Here is a 6651-nt window from a genome sequence, read left to right as displayed (position 1 = left end):
AACCAGAACTCTTTCTGCAGCCCATTTCCTATCCGGAAGTGAGATTTCCAAAAGCGAGGTCTTTTTTCAAGAGCTTGTCTATAAAAGGGCATGTCACTTGGGACTATAGAAACACGTCATACACCTTCCCCCGGGTGTCAAGCGGAAGATGGAGCAGAAATGAGTTGATTATCTTGTTCTGAGATTGAATACATCCTCTTGGAGTGAGAGGTCCGCCATAATTCTTTTTTTCGAAGGCGCGAAGTTGGACCTGGAATCGCCTCCTGGAAAACCGTCGTTATAGGTGGATATGATCTCCGGCTTCGATTTTATTTGATACATGTCACAATATCATCCTAAAGTATGTTTTTTCAATATAGTTTAATTATATTATTGAAATTTATTCGGGACTTTAGACGTGATGCGTTGGAAGAATTTGTTCAAGAAGGAGAGGTTAGCGCCGCACGGCCAGTGTGCTTGCTAATTCAAGAGGGAAATAGTTTGTTCTGGATCCAAACAAAGACGGTTCTGGACAAAGGACCCCTTGTACAACATTCTGATGGAAGATCAACAAAGATAAGGACCCAATTTGGGATGCTATTTCATATATCTGTCGAACTGTGCTATCGCTACCGATTACTTGGAATCAATGCTGTTGTGTGTTAGCTATTGCAGTAAGCTAATATAACGATATATTGTGTTTTCGCTGTAAAACACTTAAAAAAATCGGAAATATTGGCTGTATTCACAAGATCTTTGTCTTTCATTTTGCTATACACCATATATTTTTCTAAAATGTTTAATGATGAGTAATTAGGTAGTTGACGTTGGTGTCTGTATTTACTCTGGCTATCCGTGCTATTTCTGACTGTAGCTATGATGGTAGCATCAATGTAAAACTGATTTATAACTCAAATATGCAAATTTTTCGAACAAAACATAGATTTATTGTGTAACATGTTATAGGACTGTCATCTGAGGAAGTTGTTTCTAGGTTTGTTTGGTTGGATCTTGGTTAGTTAGGTTGGCTTTGTGCATGCTACCTGTGCTGTGAAAAATGTCTGTCCTCTTTTGTATTTGGTGGTGAACTAACATAAATATACGTGGTGTTTTCGTGTAAAACATTTTAAAAATCGGACACGTTGGCTGGATTCACAAGATGTTTATCTTTCAAATGCTGTATTGGACTTGTTAATGTGTGAAAGTTAAATATTAAAAAAAAATAGATTTTGAATTTTGTGCCCTGCAATTGAGCTGGATGTTGTCATAAGTGTACCGACCTCGGGCTTGCAGCCCTAACAGGTTTTAACTCGATGTTCCTCGGGTCCCACCGAATTAGGTAAATCTGCTTTAAGTTGTAATGCAACTCACTGCTGGAATAATTTACAAAACTCATTACAATTGGATGTTCTGGTGCCGCTCGGCAATTTAAAGTGTTGATTCAGGACCTAGTAGCCAAGGAATGTAACTGCTTTTCTTACATTTTGTGTTGTGCTCTATTTAGATTTTTATTGCATTGTATTATTGTTGTTTGTTTCATATCGTATTGATTGTTGTTTTGTTTCATATCGTATTGATTGTTGTTTTGTTTCACATCATATTGATTGTTGTTTTGTTTCACATCGTATTGATTGTTGTTTTGTTTCACATCGTATTGATTGTTTTTTTGTTTCACATCGTATTGATTGTTGTTTTGTTTCACATCGTATTGATTGTTGTTTTGTTTCACATCGTATTGATTGTTGTTTTGTTTCACATCGTATTGATTGTTGTTTTTTTCACATCGTATTGATTGTTGTTTTGTTTCACATCGTATTGATTGTTGTTTTTTTCACATCGTATTGATTGTTGTTTTGTTTCACATCGTATTGATTGTTGTTTTGTTTCACATCGTATTGATTGTTGTTTTGTTCACATTTATTGATGTGTTTTGTTTCACATGTTTGATTGTTGTTTTTGTTTCACATTGTATTGATTGTTGTTTTGTTTCACATCGTATTGATTGTTTTTTGTTTCACATCGTATTGATTGTTGTTTTGTTTCACATTGTATTGATTGTTGTATTACCGTGATCAGGGCACCAATTGAGAATGAGATTCTGGTCTCAATAGGTTTTCACTGGATAAAATCAAATAAAAACATCGGCACAGCATCATAATCACAGATAGGAGATGAAATGAGTCTGCTACTGAGACTAGTCTATGTAATACATGTATCATATTATTATATGTAATACATGTATCATATTAGTATATGTAATTAATGTATCATATTAGTCTATGTAATACATGTATCATATTAGTCTATGTAATACATGTATCATATTATTATATGGATAATGTATCATATTAGTCTATGTAATACATGTATCATATTAGTATATGTAATTAAATGTATCATATTAGTATATGTAATACATGTATCATATTATTATATGGAATACATGTATCATATTAGTCTATGTAATACATGTATCATATTAGTATATGTAATTAATGTATCATATTAGTATATGTAATACATGTATCATATTATTATATGGAATACATGTATCATATTAGTATATGTAATTAATGTATCATATTAGTATATGTAATACATGTATCATATTATTATATGTAATACATGTATATTTAGTCTATGTAATACATGTATCATATTATTATATGGAATACATGTATCATATTAGTCTATGTAATACATGTATCATATTAGTATATGTAATTAATGTATCATATTAGTATATGTAATAATGTATCATATTGTCTATGTAATCCATGTATCATATTAGTATATGTAATTAATGTATCATATTAGTATATGTAATTAATGTATCATATTAGTCTATGTAATACATGTATCATATTAGTATATGTAATTAATGTATCATATTAGTATATGTAATACATGTATCATATTAGTATATGTATATTACATGTATCATATTAGTATATGTAATTAATGTATCATATTAGTATATGTAATACATGTATCATATTAGTATATGTAATTAATGATCATATTAGTATATGTAATACATGTATATATTAGATATTGTAATTAATGTATCATATTAGTCTATGAATACTTGTATCATATTAGTATATGTAATACATGTATCATATTAGTATATGTAATTATGTATCATATTCTCTCCTTCCAGTATACTGCATTTCTGGCGGTATTAACTGGTGTATTGATGTCCAGTCTAAAGTGTTAGTTCAGGTTTATTCCCTGCTATAGCTGTGCTGTAATAACTACTAATATTTATGTTCCTGTCTGACAGCACTGGCATTAATAAACTCTCTCTGTGTGTGTGTGTTTGTGTGTGTGTGTGTTTGTGTGTGTGTGTGGTGTGTGTGGTGTGCGGTTTATGTGTGTGTGGTGTGGTGTGTGTGTGGTGTGTGTGTGTGTGGTGTGTGTTGTGTGGTGTGTGTGTGTGGTGTGTGTGTGTTGTGTTTGTCTGTTTGTTCTGTTTGTTGTGTGTGTGGTGTTTGTCTGTTTGGTGTGTGTGTGTGTCTGTGTGTGTTGTGTGTGTGTGTGTGGTGCGTGTCTGTGTGTGTTTGTCTGTTTGTGTGTGTGTGATCTCTCTGTAACTAACCTGCAGCTCGAATGGAATCAGCCAGAAGGCAACAGTTAGCCCAACAGGCACTTGTAACAGTGCCGGATTGCTTTCAATGTAAATAGATTATATCGACACCAACCATACTGCTGAGTCAATTCCACATCCTCCATACCTAATTCAAGATGGAAGCACCTGTTACTCACACTGTCTTATTGTTTCTATATGAATCTGTTGCCACGGAGTTGAAAAGAAGATGGTAGCCACTAGCCTGTAGCTGCTTTTATCTCTCTGAAAAAGAAAACCTCTTATTTGTATGCTTCTGTTGTGAAAAACCCAGTACATCTCTAACAACATTGTGCTCATACACACACGCACATACACCAATCCGGAAGGAGGAGGAGAAGGGTGTCGGCTAGTGGGTGGAGTCTCCCTGTCCAACCCGTTTCTCATACCGGCTAATGGAGACACAATAAATGCCTGGCCCCTTCTTTTCCTTTCCTCCCTCCATCCCCCTATTCCTCCATCTTGAGGAGAGGAGTGCAGCACAGAGTAATGTAAATACCGCTGGCTATTTCAAGACCTCCTCACCCTTACTGCTTTGACTGGGAAAAAACTACATCAACGGAGCTGCATGGCTGTAAATTACATCATTCTCTTACTCACTTTCTCTCTCTCTTTAATTCATTCATTAATAATTAATTGATTGCATTTATATAGTGCCTTTCCAAATGCTCAAAGCACTGTAAGGGGGGAAAACTCACCTCATCCACCCCCAATGTGTAGCACCCTCTTGGGTGATGCATGGCAAGTATTTGTGCCAGAACGCTCACCACACATCAGGTGGAGAGGTGAGGAGTGATATATGCCAATTGATAATGAAAGGTGATGATTAGGTGGCCATGATGAAAATGGGCCCAGGTTGGGAATTTAGCCAGGACACCGGGGTTAACACCCCTACTCTCCATGCCGTCCCTAGGAGGGGTGCGTCACTTGAGTGGGTTGAGTCACTGACGTGATCTTCCTGTCTAGGTTGGTGCCCCCCCTTGGGTTGTGCCGTGGCGGTGATCCTTGTGGGCTATACTCGGCCTTGTCTCAGGATGGTAAGTTGGTGGTTGAAGATATTCCTCTAGTGGTGTGGGGGCTGTGCTTTGGAAAAGTGGGTGGGGTTACATCCGGCCTGTTTGGCCCTGTCCGGGGGTATCATCGGATGAGGCCACAGTGTCTCCTGACCCCTCCTGTCTCAGCCTCCAGTATTTATGCTGCAGTAGTTTGTGTGTCGGGGGGCTAGGGTCAGTCTGTTATATCTGGAGTACTTCTCCTGTCTTATCCGGTGTCCTGTGTGAATTTAAGTATGCTCTCTCTAATTCTCTCTTTCTCTCTTTCTTTCTTTCTTTCTTTCTCTCTCTCGGAGGACCTGAGCCCTGGGATCATGCCTCAGGACTACCTGGCATGATGACTCCTTGCTGTCCCAGTCCACCTGGCCGTGCTGCTGCTCCAGTTTCAACTGTTCTGCCTGCGGCTATGGAACTACTACTACTACCACCATTACTACTACTACCATTACTACACTACCATTACTACTACTACCATTACTACTACTACCACTATTACTACTACTACCACCACCATACTACTAACTACTTACCTATACTACTACACTACCATTACTACTACCATTACCATTACTACTACTACCACTACTACGTCTACAATCCACCATTACTACTATACTCCATTGCTACACTACCATTACTACTACTACCATTACTACTACTTACTACCACCATTACTACCACTACCATATACTACTATACTACCTATTACTACTACTACTACCATTACTACTACCGTTACTACTACTACTACTACCATTACTACTACTACCCCCCATTACTACCATACATTACTACTACTACTAACCATTACTACCACTACCACCATCTACTACTACTACATTACTATTAACTACTACTACCATTACTAACTTCTACTACCACCATTACTACTACTACCACCATTATACTACTACCACCATTCTACCACTACCATTACTACTACTTTAATCACCAACATTACTACATTTCTACCATTATTACTACTACTACATTACTACTACTACCTACCATTACTACTACTACTCCTACATTACTACTACCATTACTACCACACCATTTACTATTACCATTACTACTACTAACCACCATTACAACTACTACCACCATTCCTACTTACTACTACCCTATCAACCATTACTATTACCATTACTACTACTACATTACCATTACTATACTACCATACTATTCTACTACCACCATTACTACTACTACCACCATTCTACCACTACCATTACTACTACTATCACCATTACTACCACTACCATTCACTACTACTACCATTACTACACTACCACACCATTCACTAACTACTACTACTACTACCATTACTACACCATTCTACTCCTACTCCACCACTACCACTACTACTACCATTACTACCACTACCATTACTTATTACCATTACTACTTACAACCACCATCTACTACTACTAAACCATACTACTACTACTACCCTTACTACTACTACTACCATTACTACTACTTACTACCATACTACCTACTACCATTACTACTACTACCATTACTACTACTACCACCATTAATACTACTACTACCAATTACACTACTACTAATACCATTACTACCACCTACTACCACCATTACTCTACTACTACCATTACTAACCACAGTTACTACTCCTTACTACATTACTACTACTACTACCATACTACTACTACTACACATTACTACTACTACCATTCACTACTACTACTACATACAACTACTACTACCATTACTACTACTAACTACCATTACTACTACTACTACTACCATTACTTACTACTACTACCACCATTACTATCCAACTACCATTACAACCTAACTACTACCATTACTACTACTACTACCATTACTACGACTACTACCATTTACTACTACTACTACCATTACTACTACTTTACTACTACTACACTACCACTACTACCACTACCACCATTACTACCACTACCATTACTACCACTACTACCCATTACTACTACTACTACTACT

The sequence above is a fragment of the Salvelinus sp. IW2-2015 genome, linkage group LG36 (genome assembly GCF_002910315.2).
Source record: "Salvelinus sp. IW2-2015 linkage group LG36, ASM291031v2, whole genome shotgun sequence".
In the NCBI taxonomy this organism is placed as follows: Eukaryota; Metazoa; Chordata; class Actinopteri; order Salmoniformes; family Salmonidae; genus Salvelinus; species Salvelinus sp. IW2-2015.
The sequence above is the reverse complement of the archived record's forward strand: the minus strand, read 5'-3'. Positions refer to the sequence as shown.